Source organism: Monodon monoceros, unplaced genomic scaffold (assembly GCF_005190385.1).
Source record: "Monodon monoceros isolate NGI ecotype Baffin Bay Population unplaced genomic scaffold, NGI_Narwhal_1 Super_Scaffold_15, whole genome shotgun sequence".
Taxonomy (NCBI): Eukaryota; Metazoa; Chordata; class Mammalia; order Artiodactyla; family Monodontidae; genus Monodon; species Monodon monoceros.
In genome coordinates, this window is record NW_021703771.1 from 42,103,400 (window position 1) to 42,123,300 (window position 19,901).

Consider the following 19,901-nt stretch of genomic DNA (forward strand, 5'->3'; position numbering starts at 1 on the left):
CTCCAGTAACTGTGTGTGGAAATCCATCAGTAAGAACTGTTACATTTTGCCCAAGGTTCCAAATGACCCTTGAAGAAGGTCATTGGACTCTTGTCTTTGAAAGATCTATTGTTCAAAACAAGGGAAAAGCACAAGCTCCCTTGGCAAAAAAAGAAAAAAACCTGACTCCAGATTGCTTAAGCATTGTAAACCAAATGGAATGTCTATGTTTTATGACCCAAAGAACTATAGTACATTTTAGATGGAATATGATATGGAAATCAATTCTTTTTATAATCTTCACTCACAGAACAGCACTAGATATCTTACACTTATTTGTGAGATAAAAGTAACACAATACAATCTCCCCAAATCTCTTAAAGATCATTTGCTTCTGGTTATTTATTGTGGACCAACAGTTTATAATTGTTTTTAACATTAATGTGGTAGCAGAATTTCTATATTTATCATGATTATTAATTTATATCTTGACTTACTTAAAAGTTCTTAAGCCAAGATGATATGAGAAAGTCCTATTTTAGTGTTATATAAATAACTTTAGATTGTCTAGTACTTATAAAAGTATACATTGAAATATATGTGCTTATTGAAACTACTGGGATAGTATAGCACAAGACCTTCGTAAAGCCTTAAATGAACTCGAAAGTTAAATTTAAAAGTAATATTTTACTTGAATATACATTTTAAAACAATTTTAAGAGGACTTTAAGAATTTTTCATTATTTCCTTCCACTAGATTCAGGACAGCAGCAAGCCTGCCTACTTTGTGAATACTCATATGCAGTGCATGTAATAGATATTTGATAAGTATGTATTGAGTGAATGAATACCGTCTCACAGTACTGCTATAAGATAGGCAGTACTTTTAAAATTAACCACGCATTTGGTGGGCACTTTCAGTTTGAAGGCTCATGTCTTTCTTCACACTTGGGAATTTTTGTTGTTGTTGAGTTCCTTCACATTTTTCCTCTGTTTTCTCTGTTTGGAAAACCTAATAGTTGGATGTTGGACTTTCTGAACTGAATCTCTAAATTTCTCTCTCAAATTTTCATTTTTATACACGTATATATTATTTTTGCCTAGGGGTAAATTCTTAAGAGACTCTATTTTCAGTATAGAGACTGATGAGTGGGAAGAGGTATTAACTGGTTTCAAAACCTTCAATTAATTCGTTTTTAGCCCCACTTTTCACTCCATCCTCCATAATAGCTAAAATGAGTCTGAGGAATCCCTAGATATTTGCTGGAAAGATCTCCTTTCTCAGCTTTAACCACTCAGTATGTTTTAAGGCCTTCAACTTTCTCTGCCTTGTCTCATTTATCAAATATTCCATAATCTTCTTTCTCTTTCTATCCCAATTTAAATACGTGTGTGTGTGTGTGTGTGTGTGTGTATGTATATGACCATATATATATATATATATATGGTTCAATATGGAGATGGCCTCCCTCATACTTTCCTTATTTTTAGGGTTTATATCTTTAAAAATTACTATTATTTTAGTAAGATTTCCTCATCTGCCACCTTGAACTAGGCTATTTATTTTAGGATCTAAGACATTGTTTATTGATTGACTGATTTTGGGGAATTACTTCATTTTTATTTTATTTTACATAGTCTGTTATTTTTACAGAAGAAGCACAGGAACATTGCAGAAAATCAGACAAGCAAAAGTTAAAAAAATTAAGGCATAATTCCAGAAATCACGACTGTGCATCCTTGCAGATCTGTCTGTCTATCCAGCCAACTATCCACCTACCTAACTATGCACATACACACACACATTTCTGAACCCAAATGAGATTATATGGTACATACTCTTTTGTAGCCTGTGTTTTCAATAAACTCTGCCTTTCTATTTTAGTAGATTTTCATTGCATCTCATACCCAGAAACCTTTGTGGATCTGAATTCAAGGTCATAAATTTAACATGGGGCCATTCAATGTGGTTATGCTGTTTGCTCCAGCACTGTTCAGCTGTGTGAGTGAAAGTACAAACTGAGTAGAGAGTTGGATTTAACCAGAACTGGGCTTTCGACAGATAAGAATGATGAATGAATGGGGGGCAAGGGAGTTGGGGGAATGCAAGGAAGTGATTCTAATGAAAAACTGTGGAATTTAAGCTGGGAGATGAAGAATTAGATGTCAAAGTAGTAATAGATGGTGAAAATGTAGTTGAATAAATGGATTTTAGGTTCCTTTGAGTTGGAGAATTGTTGATATACTCTGGGTAGACAGAAGGTGTGTTGCTTACAATTGAATTTTGGAGGGGATGCAGTTATTGATAATGAAGTGGTCCTGGAGGCAACAACAGAAGTCTGTGGCTTAGGGTGAAGAACAGGATCTTTACAGAGCAAGGGGTCAAGGTACTGAGATGACAGGATATGACAGACGTTATACATGTAAATTTTGAAATCACCATCGATTATGACAAGAATTAAATAAGAGAAAAAAAGTGATCCAGGAGTTCAGATTTCTGAAGGCATGAGTTGGAGTGACTTACAGCTCTGAGGTTGACCATAACAAGAATGAACGGGTGCTCTAGTTTGATCTTACGGGATTCAAAATCAGGGATTTTTAGAAAGGAGAGAATGGAAATGGTCTGGAAGCTATGCAATGAGGTAAAAGTTTTAAGGGACAGAAAACAATCACTTCCTAAGAAACTGCAGGAGAAGCAATGTTACAGTTTCAGTTGGTACAAGAAAAAAATCTGAAGATGTTGAAGAAATAGGGAATCTTGTGGATAACTGACCAGGAATGCCAAAGGGCATAGCGGTTGAGTTTCAGAATTTGGGTAGGAGTGGGAGATGGAGTCATCTATGGGGATTAGAGTCTTGGGATTAAGAGATGACCTGGGAGTACTGGGCTTCTTTGAGGGTTTGATGTAAACAGAAATGTAGGGCAGAATGAGATTAATTCTGAAAGTGCCAAGGCAGATAGTGGTGTGAGACTGGGAGTGCTGGCAGACAGAGCAGGAGTGGGTCTAGAATTTGGAGGGTGTAGAATTTGGAGGTCTTTTCTTAATTTCTACCAATGGTGGTATGAAAGCACAGGAAACAGGAAACAGCATTTTCATGAAACTCACATTGCTCAGGAGCTCCCTCTTTACTCCTTCTGCTGGAAGGGGGACATTAGAACAGTGGTCTTTCCCACAGCAGGTGGAGTGCTGTGGCTCCCCTTACTCATGCTCAAGATAGACCATTAGAAAAAAAATATATAAAATTTATATGTTGTAAAATTTATGATAAATATATTTCATTGTATATATTTATAAAAATGTTATATAAATAATATATAAATGTATTTATATAATATGATATATAAATATATATTTTAGAGAGAGAGAGAGAGAGGGAGAGAGAAAGGGAATAAAAAGATAATTACAAGAGAATTTGCTATAGGAAGACATACTATATTTGTTTTTATGGCGTCAAGTGCCCCTGGGGTTATAAACGCTCTGTTTGAAGAGCACTTCTCAGTAGTGGAAATATGGCTTAGGATCACTTTACTGTACACAACTGCATTCAGTGTGTACAAAATACCATTGTGTAGGTACCTACTTATTGTGAATAATGCTACATTTCTTTTATGAAATGTCCATGTGATTGATTTTAGGGAACTTCTCAAGACTCCAGCTAGGATGTTACATAATATATGGTATATGTCTGCCCCATTAACTTAAACTTCAGAAAGTCTCAATTTCAGAACACACTAGACCCTGAGAGTTTCTGATAAGGGATTACAACCTGTACTCACATTCTCTAGGAATGAAAACTGGTGTTTGAAAACTTAAGTAACCTGCCCAAGGCTATGGGGAGTGAGTAGTAGAGGCGGGCCTGGATCAGCGTGAGTCCAGGGGACACTGAAATCAACTGTGGAACCTGCCTTCACTGAATGTGGACTTGTGCATAGAGCCACTTAACACTAATTATACAACCAGGGTCCTCAGCGTGGAGGCAAGAGGAATCCTTCTAGAATGCACTCTAAGTCATCTTGGGTATACTTGGAGAATCTGGATGCGCATGGATAGAGGGGTATCTGTCTATCTGTCTTTCTGTCATATCCAGGAAGATGGGTCGGAATCAGAAGGAAACATATCTTATTTTTTTCAAATGTTGAAGCAGGTAGATCAAAGCAGAATCTCTCCAGTTAGGGAGATTGGCATGTCCAGCCTTCACCAAAATTACCCAGTTGAATGGTTGTATGTGCAAAATGTATGGGTTCTTGATCAAAATGAATTTATCTCCTAAAAATCCATTCTTTTCTATACCACAACCACTGCTAATAATAGCTAACATCGACAGAACACTCACAGTTTTCCAAATACTATGATGAACACTTCATATCTATTATTTCATTTAATGCTTAAAACAACTGTGGTAGCCAGTATTTATTATCCACCTTTGATGGATGAGGAAATCAATGATTAGAGAGGCTTAGCAAGTTGGTCAAGGTTAATGGATAGAAATTGGAAAAGACAGCCTTCAAACCTGTGCTGCCCAATTCGAAAACAGTCTGTTTATAACCATTTAGTATACTGCTTATATTTATAACCATTGAACATCTGCTCAAGAAAAATTGGAAATGTGAATAAACTAATGACCAGTGAATCAATTGAATTGATAATCAAAAATCTTACCCCCGATCACTTCACTCTACCCCCCAAATCTCCAGACTCACACTGTTTCTGGATGGGATCTCTTTTGCTGAGCTAGCAAAAGAAAAAAAATTATTGCAACAAATTGTTTCAAAGAATTTAAAAAAATCGGTGAAGTGCCTCATTTTACAGAGCTAGAATAACTTGAAACTAGAATCAGAGATAGCGCAAGATAAGAAATTTATAGACCAATCTCACTTTTGAACAGATGCAAATATGCTACATAAAATTCTCATATAAAATGTATACAAATAAAGATGAATCATAAACAACTTGGTTTTCACCCAAATAGTGAAGAAGCATGCAACATCAGAAAATCTAGTAATATAAAACACAGCATTAAGATGGTACACTAAAAAAAACCCCATAGAATCATCTCAGAAGATGTTCCAAAAAATCTAGGCAAACTGGAACTGGAAACTACCTTGAGCAGAAAAATCACCTATGAAAAACATAAATCTAAAGTCAAGGCTATGATGAAATTTTAGAAGCATTTCTTTTAAAATGAGAAACCAAACAATATTTTTATTTAACATTAAACCGGAAATTTTAACTGTGGCAATAAGATCAAGAAAGAAAATAATAATAGCAATAATAATAGCTACTGTTTTTTTCAAGCCTACTCTGGGTCATATCCTTTATATACTTTATCTCATTTTATCCTTACAATAATCCTGAAAGATTATTATTATTGCTTTCATGTTATAGCTGACAGAACTAACATTCAGGTAGTTATATAATTGGCTGTCCACATACTATTTGCTCCTTTCTATTATCAAGCAAAGTCATTAAAGTCTGAGAAGAAAGGGGTTTCTGTATATGGTTTACCATCCTACTGCATCCTAGGAGAGTGATTTTAGCTATTAGGTTGTAGTTTTAATGATAACATCAGGGTCAGAAGCAGTGAAAACAATGACAACTTATCCTTTTAGGCTACATTCTGTCATTCTATAGGATTTTCTTACTCACTGCTCCCCCCCTTTTTTTCCTTTTTCCCCTCTTTTCTCCATGGAGGATATTTTTGGTGAAAGAGAAAAAGAGACACTGACTCTGTTGGCTTGATGAGTCATGCTGTTATTGAAAGATTTTGATAATGGCAAGGAACATGTGTGTTTCTAGTAGGTGTTTATCTCTGAAGACACTGAAGGGTATAAAGCTACCTTCAGTGGAATGGAAGACTCAATGGATCTGCTCTTCTATTCCCTCCATGGAGCTTGAAGGGGAGATAGAATAGCCTGAAAGGATGGTGAGAAAGGAAGAGTGTGGGGAGACTAGGGAAAGAAAGAACTTCTTAAGGTCCATTCAAAATATGTCCCTAAAGGCTGAGAACTGACTCAACAGGCTACAGAGAGAAGTGTTTGCCACTACGCCTGTGCCCCAAAGGTATGTGAGAAAGTCTAATGGTAAGACTTCCTTTCTGCTCATGGCCTGTTGTTACCTGTCCTTCCTGATATTATGGGCACAATTAAAGGGTTACACATAGGGGTGAAAAAGGAGATAGCTTTTAGTCTGCTTCTCTGCATTAACACCATAAATAAGGGTTAGATAAGAACTCAGGTAAACACAGAGGAAAGTTTTCTGCTTTGGAAATATTTGAATATAAATGGTAGAAAGGGTGGATGTAGAAGGGTAGGGTAACCAAGATAAATTGTTAGCCTGCAGAGGGTACAGGTCAATCACCATGAAAGGGGGCCAAGTTTAATTTGTGAATGATCAAGGAGAAATTGGATATGGAGAAATCTGACTGGCCAAAATAACACCAGATGGTGTCTCAAGAGCCTGGTGCCTTAAACATTAGTTCTTAGGGAAGAATCTCAAAGCTACTCAAGAACAATGGGAACTTTCTCAGTTCAGTGCTGCTTTGACTGTACCTGGAGTTAAGTCATATTTCAGAAATTAAGGGTATTCCTTCTACAAGTATTCTTTTATTTCACATGCCATCTGCAAGCTCTGGGGTTCCCCAGTCATCTGAACTTCTGACCAATTGGCTACAAATTTGGAGGTTTCCACTACCCCCTCAGGTTTGATAATTCACTGGAGTGATTCATCAAAACTCAGAAAAGTATCGTACTTATCATACAAATAAGGAGCAGCCAAGAGAAGAGATGCATAGAGCAAGTCTAGGAGGATCCTAAATGCTTCTCTTTCCTCAGGATGTGTCATCTTCCTGGGACATCGATATATATCACCAACCTGGAAGCTCACTGGAGGTCAGGTGTCCAGAGTTTTTATTGGAGTTTCCCTATATAGGTATGATCGATTGAATCATTGGCTCTGTGATTGAACTCAATTTCTAGCACTGCCCTCCTCCCCAGAGACTGGGCTGCATCAAAGTTCCAACTCTCTAATCACATGGTTGGTTTTTCTGGCATGGCCAGTCCCCATCCTGAAATTATCTAGGGGACCACCATGAGTCACTTCATTAGCATAAAATCCAGTGAGATGCCAGGGGCCATCACAAATAACAAAGATATTCTTATCACCCAAGAAATTCCAAGCGTTTAAAGGCTACCTCCAGGAACCAGGAACAAAGAGCAGCCAAGTTCTCTAAACCTGAGTTTAGAGAACAGGGTAATAATAAACACACTATCTTCTGGGGTGTCTCAGAAAACTGTTGTCTCGTCTCATTTCCTAGCCCCTGCTCCCATCCACTTTCCACTTCACTTCTTGGTTAGACAGGAATGATCCAGCTGCTCCGACCTTCTGGCACACCTTCCTTCCTGGGCAGATGCGTACTGATGTACCTTCTTCCTCTGGGTTCACTCTGTTGTCTGAATCAGACAGCCCCCTGTGCTGAGGGCAGGGATAGAACCAGTGGCAGCTCATCTCCCTTTATCCTACACAGTGTGGGTTTTCTTTCTCACTCCTCTTCCCTTTTCCTCATTCGGTCCTTGGGGAAAGAAATCCAATGAGCTCTAACAGTCTGTTCATTCTCTATCAGAAACTGATCTGTCTGCTAATTTTTAACCAGCTGCACTTTGCCAGTGATCAGTGAGCTCCTTGACACGCCCCCCCCCCATCTTTTGCTCCATTTAAGACCCCTTTCACATCACACTGCTCTGTTTATCCTAAGGGAAATAGTTAGGAGAAAGTCCTTTATGGAGGTTTGGAGTCTTACACAGTATGGTTGTAGTACTACAGGGCCTCTACTGTTGATTGACATTGCAATGGTGGGCATGGCTAGGTGGCTTGGGGCTCTGTCTCTTTAAAGAAACTTACCAAACTAGGTGAATCATAACCACCTCAGTTCTAAAGTTGGTGAAAACACCTCCACTTGCATTAGCCTCATCTTTTATTTATTTATTATGGTTTTTATTGATGAGAAAAAGGCATTGAGAATAACTGTACACACTGAGAATTCTTTGGAAACTTAAACTAATAGAAGGTTGACCATTAGTTAATTTTTTTTTCCCTGAAAGGCTGTTCATTAGAAGAGATATTCTAATATCTTTCTTAAGTAACTCTGGTAAAATTTCTTAAAACTTATTTTGAAATGTTTTAGGACTCAGTTTTATTATCATTAAAAGACTCATCACAAGGAAAATTATCTTTTTCTTTTATTTTGCATCTGTATGGGATGACAGATGTTCACTAAACTTATTGTGCTCATCACATCATGATGTATGTAGGTCAAATCATTGTGCTCTACATCTTAAACTTACACAGTGCTCTATGTCAATTATATCTCAATAAAACTGGAAGAAAAAAACAAAAAATATTAAAAAAAACTGGGGAGATGATTACATTGAGGGTTTTGTTGTGATATATTCTATTTCCTTCTTAGTCCATATTATGGGATAATTGCCTTGTTGCCTATACTTTTCTATATAGAAGATACAACATCAAAATTTTAGTACCCCTTCTAAGCTATAATGGGATCTAGAGGGTTTTTTTGTTGTTTTGGGGAAAGCCTTTTAGCTGGAAGACCTGCTGAATTCTCAGGAGCAGTAATTTAGGGAGGAGACTGTCAAGCTTCCCCACAGAACTATCTTCAGGGTCCTGAGACAGTCTCTCGAGTCAGAGGCCTGTTTGGGGGTGCAGTCTGCCTTTGCAGAGCTGGGCTGCTCTGTCTCATCAGGCACATTAACAGGAGTGCTTTTTACCTATTAGTTAAAAAGTGTAAATGAAAGAAAAGAAACTAAATATTGAACAAAGGAATACAATATCTAACTAGAAAAAAGTACAGCAAAACATTTTTTTGTCATTGTTCAAGAAACGGATTCTCCCCTAGCACCGCTGGAGGGAGTGCGCCCCTGCAGACACCTTGTTTCGACTTCTGGCTTCCAGAACTGTGAAGGAATAACTTTTTGTTGTTTTAAGCCACCCAGTTCATGATAATTTGTTACAGAAGCCACAGGAAATTAATGCACTTCCATGACCTCATAGACAATGATAGGCCCCCTGCTTGCTGCCCCCATGGCACCTGTTCTTGCTTTTCATAACCCACATCACACTGGATTGAAAGGGTTTGTTGGAAGTCAGGCTTTCCTTCTAGACTGCAAGTTCATGAGGTCAGGGACATGGCCTTTCTTGTCTACCGCTGCTTCCCCAGGGCCTGGTATGTAGTAGGCACTCAATAAATTTCTATGAGATGGATGAATAAATGAGCTGGTATTGAGAATTTCTTGGCTGGGAGAGTTGTTAAATATTATACTGGGCTTTGAAAACACACTAGGGAGGTTATGCTTATGGGAGACATACTCAGGCCTCTGAAATAATTAGGTGAGGTCTTGTCTGAAGACCACAAGAAGCTTTATTTTAATTAGCAGTAGCACTGGGAGTCTGATTTACTCTGGGCATTTTAGAATGTAGAAACAGTTACATGCTATAGGTCCACCGTGGTCGCAAGCCTAGAATTCCTAGCAAGAAGAAATTTAGTAAGAGATAGAGCTGAATGCTGAGAACCTCTAGTGAACCCATGGTTGGGAGGGTCACAGGCATAGAAAGCTGAGGCTCTTTCCTCTACTTGGTCCTTACATTGAGGCAAGGGTATTATACCTGAAGGAAAGACACCAAGGGCAGCTAAGAAAAGACAGAGTCAGCTGATCTGTCAGCTAAGTTAGCCTTCTGGAAAATAACAGTCCACATATTAGGTAAAAAGCATGTCTTTTCATTTAAAAGGCAGTTTGAGATTAACCAAGGATGAGTTTAATACAAGGCTAGAAAAGGATTACAACTTGTTATTGGATGATGCAGAATTGCTGCCTAGAAAAGCTATTGTCCTTTGTTACCAGGCAAAAATTCAAAAATATCAACTATTTATCAGTATAGCGAGAATTAGGTTAGGAGAGAGAAAAAAAAAAACATGTAATTAAGTTCATAATTACTTGATTTGTTTAAATCACATTATATCTGTTTCTGTTTAAAAGTTTTTAACTGTACTTAGAAAAGAAAATGGAATTATAACTTTTTTGGAATGACAATTCATATGCACTCTTTTAAGACATTCAGAAAATATAGAGAAGTGTAAAAAAGAAAGCAAAATCACCTTTAATCTCACCTCCAGGGATAAACGCTATTCACAAAATATTTATATATAAATATGCGTTTTTAAACAAGAATAGAGTCATTTTATATGCTTCTTTGTAGTTTATTATTTTTACTTGCTATATCCTGGATTTTCTGTAGATCAACAGAGATAGCTATGCATCATTATTTTAATGGTTTTCTTTTATTTCGACACGTCTGTTCCATAATGCTTTTTAACAAATGGTGTTCCATTTTTTTTTTTTAATCACTGAAGTGGTTTTATTTTTGTCATTGACAACATGATACTGTGATTGGATCATTACTTTGGCTTCCTTAAATATTACTTAGGTATACATTAAAAATATATGTTTACATTTAAGAAATGTAACATATTAAAGAAATTCTCTGTAAGTAGAACTCCTTAATATTTTCCTGCCTTTTTTCATACAGAAATAACTTAATCTACAAAGTCATAAATAAAACTATGAACTCTTATGGCCTAAAAGTATATACAAATTTTGGAGCTTGACAGAAGTGTTCTCTTTATGATTTTATAAATCACAAGATGCAGTATTTGTGGTGTTTATTATCAAATAATGACTTATCATCAAAAGTTGTTATTGTCTCCCAACCAGTTCTCCCAATGATAGACCTTCCAGTGTACTTGATAAAGATGCCTTGAATTTCAAAAGTTAAAGTGGTCAAAAGACTAGATTTTTAAAAACAGTACAGAAGGTTGCTATTTAAATATGACTAAGCCTTATTAAAATTACTTCAGTGTGTCTGAAGAACAAAAAATGCTGCTATCATTTAAATGGAAGCTAACGAAGTCTAAAATAAAATCAGATTAAATTTGTATTAGTCTTGGGAAAAATATTACATTCAGTTTTTAAACATAAAGTTTGTCTGGCAGTTAATGTTGTGAACCAGATCATTTTTGTAGTTTTTTAGAAACTTAGATTTTAAAAGTAATGACAGGGCTTAGCTTAGTATTATTTGCCATTTGACTCAATTAAATTTAATGAGAATATTAATTGAGAAGGTTTTTATTTCTAAGTTTTATACTGTGTAAACTATGGCCTAAAAATAATGCATAAAGAACATTTCCAAATATCTTTTTACTTTCATTACATAAAAACAATTTGAGCACTTACCTAATACATCTTGAGTGGTTATCTAATAAGTCACTAAATAGAAGGTGTCATTCAACAAATATGTTATTATTTTCTGAAGAAATTAAAGATTTCCAGTCATGAAACAAAAACTGAATAATCAAATGTTCTGTATCAGGAATTATAAGTATGCCTTTCTAAGATTTTTGTGTGTTGTTATTTTTGAAGTTTTAGCTAATCAAGGTGATGGTTCAAAATAAATTTTCAAAAATTTGGATAGTATTGATTCTGTTTTTGTAACAGAATCTCAATGGAATATTTTTTCCAAGATTGACAAATTTAATCTGATTTTATTTTAGATTTTGTCAACAAATGCTGTTCTCAAAATGATCAGTCTCTGTAATTCTAATCATCCTATTCTTGGCTTCCACCCTTTACCCACAGACACATGTGCCTGAGATTCAAGCTAACTTATTGCCTAAGGCCAACAAAGATATTTATCAGAGTCCTTTCTTTTTCCCAGCTTTATGGCTTGAAAGACGATTTCTTCCTACTGCTAAAATGTAGGAAGTCTCAGTGGCTGACTAGGTAGATGTTGTCATAAACAATACTCTTTAAATGAGAAAGTCCAAGACAAGGTACCAAGGAAAAAAACCTGAATTATATTAAAAGAGAATAAAATATTGAAGATGCATATACTCCTAAAGGGATCCTTGAGTAGAAAAAGAAAAATTCTCGAACAGTTTATAAAAGCACTCAAGCACAGGAAAAACAAAATTTAAAGTAAGCAATGATTTCTTACAGTTGAGGATTGGTTAAATAGAAAGAAAAGACAACAGCTACTTGAATTTCCCTAATTTGGTTCTGTTGTCATAGTCTGTTGTAATATACTGGTTGGAATTATTGGTTAATATTTTCATTTAGTTGTATTAACATAGAAATGTATTCTTGATTTATGTAAAGACATCAGTTTAAAAGGAAAGAGAAAAAAAAAAGAAACATATTATTTACTCACCAAATTAATTCCTGTAACAAGCTTGAAAATTCAGACACAGATTGGTTCTTATTGCAATATTACCTCAAGGGCATAATGTCTAATCCTGTACAAAATATCTGTGAGAAAATAAGCAGGCTTTATTGTAGGCATTCTCAAACTATAAATGGTCAATAAATTTTATTTCATCTTATCTTAAAATGTTATGGTATTGCAGAGTCCATGAACAGAGCTGACTGAGCAACTTTCTCTTAACGTTTCCCTGCAATCACAATGGGAATATTTTAAATTGGTAATAAATGTCACATAGACAAGTCAATATAAAGTTTCTTGCAGAATAATGTGCAGTGAGGTTACCAAACTTGGCCTGAATGCTTAAGATAGTACAATCCCCATGTGGTGCTACCTTTCAGATAACATTAGTGTTGCCATAACCAGGGAAAGGTTTTTATGTTGTAAATAAATAACCACACTCAAGAAAACATCAAATGGCCTTCCAAAACCTTTCCATTCCTGATTCATCAAGGGAAGGCATCTGGCAAATTGACTTCATTTCATCTTAGTTTTAGAGCATTAACACAATCACACTGAAATGCTTAGAAATGTAGAATCCATGGGAGTGTATACTTGTTAACGCTTGTTTACAAGGCACCTTTTTAAAGAAGAAGGTACACAATTTATTTTTTTTAAGATTTTTTCTTCCAGTTTTATTGAGGTGTAATTGACACATAGCACTGTGTAAGTTTCAGTTATACAGCATAATGATTAGGCTTACATATATCATGAGATGATTATCACAATAAATTTAATGGCCCTCCTCTATCTTATATAGATACAAAATTAAATAGAAAAAAAAATTTTTCCCTGTGATGAGAACTGTTAGGATTTACTCTCTTAACAATTTTCATGTATAACATACAGCAATATTAATTAGATTTATCATGTTGTACATTACATCCCAAAGAAGACACTTTTATTAAATGATGCAGAACATCTATGGGGTCAAATGTATTGCCAGGATGCCAAATTGCTCTTCTCTTTTCTTTAGGTGGGAAATATCAGGAGGCATTTCTGTGGATAGAGAGACTTCCTGTAGTGGATTTTTGCTACCTGTTAATCATAAAATCCCTCTTCCGTCTTCATTACAGTATCTTGGTATTCATTCAGAAGTTTAATCCTTGGGACTTCCCTGGCGGTCCAGTGGTTAAGACTCCGTGCTTCCAATGTGCGGGACGCAAGTTCGATCCCTGGTCGGGGAACTAAGATCCCACAAGCCATGCAGCGCTGCCAAAAAATAAAAACAAAAAACAGAAGTCTAATCCTTGCCATGCAGCTCAGAAGTTTCAGTGGAATTCTATCCCTTCCCTGGCTTTATGAGTGGGCCTAATTGGTTGAAAAGTAATCCATATTCCTTTCCAGAGTAAGTAATTCAGAAGGTCAAGCTTTGGCTGTTCAACAAATGGCATTTCCCCTGATGAGAGGAATCGCTCCATGACTGGGCATGTGACTCAATTCAGGCAAAGGGAAGGAAGGGAAGGTTTCCTTGGGCTTCTTGGAAGTTTCTTCATTCTTTAAAGAAAGGCGCCAGAAGAGGAGCTTTCTTTTCCTCTGAGCGCCATCCTCTGTAGATGTAAGGCCTGGAACAGCACACCCACTTCCCTACTTTGAGAGAAATCGGCCTGGGGATGGACCAAAAACATAAAGGGGGGCTCAGTTAGGAGACCACAAAGAAACTGAACAAGAGCCATCTAAGTTAAGGAAACTCTGAAAGCCTCCTTCTCTCTAGAATTCCAATTACATGAGCCATTGAGTTCTCTACTTTTAAACCACTTTGAATTGGGTTTAACATTATTTGTAGACAAAACCTCTCCTACGGAACTTCCTTTTTTTTGTTCTAGAACATGGTGTATTACTTTATTCAGTGTCTCCTTCAGAGGCATTAAGTCATATGCTTTGTGAAGATTCTTTTAAATGTGAACAGATAATTATGTAAAAGTTTTCAGAATTTTTCCCCCTCAGGTGGTGCAATAGAACTTTGAAGAATTTACATAGGGTTGTTTTCATAACTGTTACAAATTCATGAAAGGAAGCCAGGCCTCAGTGGGTTTGTGTAGCGTATAATCAGCAGATTGATTTATTTCCTTATTACATGATCCTAATAAATCTAGGGCACCCATTTGTCACATTCTCTGTAGACAAATCACATATAAAGTCCCTAAATGGTGCCTAGTACATGGTAGGGACTCAAGAATTACTTCTGAGTATATGAATGACTGAATGAATGAATGTATTAATAACATATGTACAACCACAGTCCAGCAACCTGAAAGAATAATGTTGATTTTTATAGTTTATCTTTTAAAAGGGACTGACTTTGGGGTTTTATACAAACCATGGATGTATGGTTTTATTTGAACCATACATAAAGCTTCCCAGAAATCATACACCTTCCATGAAGTTTCCTACAAAGAACAGTAGCTAGAAGTAGCTCTGATTTTCTCATGTTTAGCTGACTCATTTCCTTTACCCCTTCCTATCCTCCACATACCCTGTCACACTATACCACTTTCTGGCCACAAGGAGCCACTGGGATTCATGCTCCTGACCCACTGATGTACTGGATTTCTAAGATGGCTAGAGGACCAGGTGACTCCATGGTCAATGGCACAAAAGGTTCTTTGCTTAATGCTGATTACTTTCTTATGTGAAATGCTCATGGAGCATTGCTGGTGAATACAGTCCTCCACTTCACTTCAGTGCTCTGCATATTAGAGATCTTTCACACTGAGTGGATCGCCTTGGTACTCCTTTTACTTAGAGTCCATTCCCTCGCTTTCTTTCTCCTTCTAGTTGAACCTGATTCCTTTCGGAGACTCTGAAGATAGTGCCATGATCGGAGTATGGCCTTCGTATTTTCATGTTCATATCTTAGAGCTGAGAGATGGGGAAAACATGGAGATTTAAGCTCCTCTCTTCCAAGGTTGACTTCTTTGGTTATAGTAGGAAAAGATGCTTTGGGTCAGTTAGACACTAAATTTATGTCTTTGTCACTACCAAAGTAAAGTTGGGGGAAGTTCAGGTTTTATCCCAAGTACGTTGAAGTCTGAAAAATTCCAGGAGGTAAAAGGACAAACAAGGACAGTAATCTAGCATTGTACCACTATATCATACATATAAGAAGCAAGTTTGTGGGTAATCTTCAACCAAGATTGGGGTACTTTCTTATCTCTGTGCACTAGGACCAGCTTTTTGGGTTTCTGTGTTTATGGCATATACTTGCATAACTTCCTCTTTCCCTACAGATACCACGGTGTCTCAGGCCTGGTTTCCATTTGTCAGTCTTTCTCCATGATGCCTGATTAAATTATCTCCTTTTCCTTCTCCCCTAATTGACTTTGCTGTCAATGAGAATTTGGGGACCTATTTAGGGTGACCATGCCATTTAATATTATTTACTAGTTTCTGTCTGTAAGACCCTTATGTGAACTAAACTTCTGAGCCTCCAAGTCTCTTTCCTCTGGCCTGGAGTAGAGAGCCTGCTGGAATAGTTCTCCTACTTTTATCGTGAAGATGGAACATATTTTTCACACTCACTACACAAAGATATGTGTCCTAGTCCTTGAAATTCTGACCATGCCTTCCTTTTAGGACAGTGAGACAATCCTGCACACACATACTTGTCTTTAGGACTTTGAATCTATATAAACTCTCAGTGCATGGCCTTTCACATAAATGGCAGCCCATCTTTGCCTTTAAATTTATCCATTCCTGTACTGTTTCTATGACATGTTACAACACAGTTCAAGTTCTTTTCTCTTGCACTGCTCAAGTTTATGGTTACACTTAGTCTATAGCAGAAGATTCAAGGCCTCCTTAATTCAGGACCCTGAGTTGTGACTAATCCTGGGGGATCTGGTTTAGCTGGTGAAGCTGGGTAGAAGCCTCTAGCAAACAACCATGGAGGATGCGGAAACAGACAAAATTACAGTTTGCCATTCCATGGGGAATTTTCTATAGATTTCCTACACTTGGTAAACTCACATACCACTGCCTAAGTTTGGTTCTCTGGCGAGTTCTACAATTCTGACAGCATTACTCAGAAGTTGTAACCCCATTTCAGTGTCATCTCTATGATATTCCTTTGAACTGCTGAAATTCAAATTTAACTAGGCATTCTGTATTTTATCTGGCAACCCTAAATTTTAGAAAGGTTACCTAAATTCTCTTTTGAAAATTTGTTTCACTGTTTTCCCTTGGGTTGTTCTCTTAAAAGTTTATGATGATATGTGCCCTCTATCTCAAGATTCTCAAAACTGTGGTCCCTGGGAACTTATTAGAAATGTAAATTATCAGACACCACCTCAGACCTATTGAAAAACTCTGATTTAGCAATTTTTGTTTTGATAAGCTCTCCCAACACTTTTGATGCACACTCAAATTTGAGAACTTTGGACCTATCTCAACTCAGGTTGCCTTATTACCAGGATAATTAATGTTTACAAATCTGTATCCCCAAAGAAGCCAAATTAAAATAAAATACTATGAGTATGGAATTCTCACAACTTGAACTATCAAGAAAATACTCTCAGTGCTTGGTCAAGTAAATCATTTAATAGGATCAACTTCTAATGATTAAAAATTCTATTTTTTAAAAACAGAACATGCCACAGAATTGGTGCTCAGTAACTGAGTAGAGCTGCTTTGTTATAACCACTATTATCATTCTATATGAGTATTATTCACATTCTTCGGTGAATGGTGTAACACCCAGGCCATGGACTTGTCTCCAAAAGGCAAGGCTTAATGGTGAACAATTGCAAAAAACATTTGACTCTAATACACGCTGTGCCTGAATGAATGAGACCCTTTAGGACCCTGCCTCTTAATACCTAAGTTCTAAGAAGAAGCACCACAGCCAGCCCCAAGCTATGATTTCATTTTCATAAGGGAAAACATGAATCACTGAAAATGAACATAATAGTTTAAATAAAATGCTGACTTCAATAAAGTAAGTTTTTCATGAGAGTATATGAAATTATATAACATGGAACTGGTTGGGGTTTTTTTTGTTGTTGTTCAATTATTTTTATAAGACAAGTACCCTGGGCAACTCAGAGATCCATTGAATTCTGGGGAGTCAAGGGAGGCTATAATTTGGGTCATTGTTTAAATTAGATTTTATAAAAACATCTCCCTTCGTCGGGGCACACATACCAACAACCTGTGTGAAGGGTGGTTTCAGCTACACACATAGGCCGGAAATAGTGTGCTCTGAATTAGAGCAAGTGACAGCATTCTTTTGGAAGCCATCATGAGTTTGAGAAAGGATGCTAGAACTTATGCTACTATAATGTAGATGACAAGAACAGGCAAGTTTCTTAATTTGTGTCTCTGAGTATCTCTGTCTATAAAAATGAACAAAATATTATATTTGCTACCTATTTCATTAACAACTTATTAATATAAATGAGATTATTGGAGAAAATGTTAGTTACTGTTTCTGTCTCCAGGGCAGTTTTGAGGCCTGAGACCAGCATAGTATATGTCCTTGGATAAAATATGGATACTGACTAGTTGGTCCAAGAGGTTTTGTGAAATCTGGTGTGGTTCCAGCAGGCTCTTGTGTGTACGGCTTCTAGGATATCCAGACTATCTGAGCAGTAGGCCCACTAAATGAGGGCCAGATGGACCAAAAGGGGCTGGTTCGGGAATGGCATCAGTGTTTGGAATTTTCATTGTCATTGAACTGAACTTCATGAAATTGCATTCGACTAATACATCAACCCTATTCCATTTTCTCTCCTATCCGGTGTGATGCTGTAAACCAGGAGCTAGGACGTTCTTTGGATGGGTACTAGCCTGAATGACTAAACCATTCTTAGGTGGTAGAATGGCCAAGTGGTGCTTTCCTGCAAATATCGGATTGTCTCCAAATCCTTGCTGTTGCTTTAAATATATATTTGGAGTCATTGGAATTTACTTTTTTTCCTGGACTTGGACTCTTCTATCCATAATTATTTTCATATTATAAAATAGGTCTCTGACCTAAGTATGCATATTTCTATTCCATATATCTCTGCAGCTGAAACCCCAGGGAAGGAAGGGCTTACCACTTTCAAAAGGGCAATGGCTTTCATAACACAAATGCCAGAGATTGAACTCTTCGATATCAAATTAAAAAAATCCTTTCTCCATATATGTAGTCAGAGCTTTTTCCAAAGTCACATTCTTGGAATTAATATAACTTCAAATGGGTAATGTGATTATAGATTAAAAATAGTTAAATTAAAATCAGAACTGTGAGTTAACATAATTTCCTTAAGTAATACCTAAGGCTATATATTTTGGAGAGATTCCTCCAACTAACATTAGAGATAATTACTAAGGACAAGGGATTAATACCATTAGAAGAGAACACACACAAATGCATCGTCATACCTTGAAGTTTTGGAGTTAAGTTCAATTTCCATAAAGATGAGAATCAGTTCAGTTTGAATATGAGAGTATACGATTAAAGCAATCTGATTATTTTAAGGAAGGGATTTAATTACAAAGTCATGTTTATAAATTTGGCTTTTCATTTATTTATTTTTGCCAGTTCTTTCACCCTCCAAGTATATTTTTCATATTGGGAAATTTTAAATTCTAATCTGTGTCCTCTAAAGAGTTTTGCTAATCTTTCATCCAAAGATTGGGGGAAAGGAAATAAAGTAATGTTTATTTGGGTCTAACATGTGCAGGTAATTTGAGAATACTTTATTTAATGTAAGGGTTTTATATAACATCACTATTAGTTCTGAGAATGGAAGTGGTCACTGATTTCTGCATTTAAACATTAATATGATTACGCTTTTTGCTAGTTATATTTTCTTTGGTTTTGCTGAAATTAAGCCAATACACTGTATATTTCATTATTTTAGAATTCCCTTTTTTGTATTAGGACATATGCTGTGATTTAAAAAAAGTATATCCAGTGGTTAATGATATGTTTCCAGAACAGACTTGTAGGCCTGATTTTGTCAAGAGCTACACATGTGGTGCACATCTACCCTGATTTCTTGGACAGTCAGAGAGATGCATGGCCACAAGCAGTTGTAGTCTTGCCAGGACCTTAAGGAACTTATGGTGAAATCTTGCATTGATTATAACAATTGATGTCTCTGGCTTTCAATTTTCCTGAATTTAGGATTTTTATGCAGTAAATTTACATCAATCTTTCAAAATTATCAGAGGATTCTTGAGATTTCTCTTGGCCATAAAAGTTTCAGTAACCCTGTACATTGGCTGTATTCATTTTATATGTCAGTTTTCCCAACTATGCCATTAGGGGTTTTTTTGGTGGGGGGGGGGAGGCTATTGCCTAAATCAAAATATTTTATTATTAAAAATAGTATAACTTCATGCTAATGATTCTTAAAAGATTTCATACTCTGAGTCTACAGAAACTCATTTAACTTTGGATTGCGTGTTCATAGCCATTCAGTTAACCTAACCAAACACAAAGGTAGGTCAGAAATTATTTTAGAAAAGGTTCATTTGATTACAAGTAACCGTAATCTATTCGAGTTACTTTAAGCAAAAATGGGGACTTTATCGTTAGGATATTAAACTATCTCCTAGAACCCAAGGGCAGAAAGTGCTATCAAGTCTCAGGAGAGATGAGACAGGA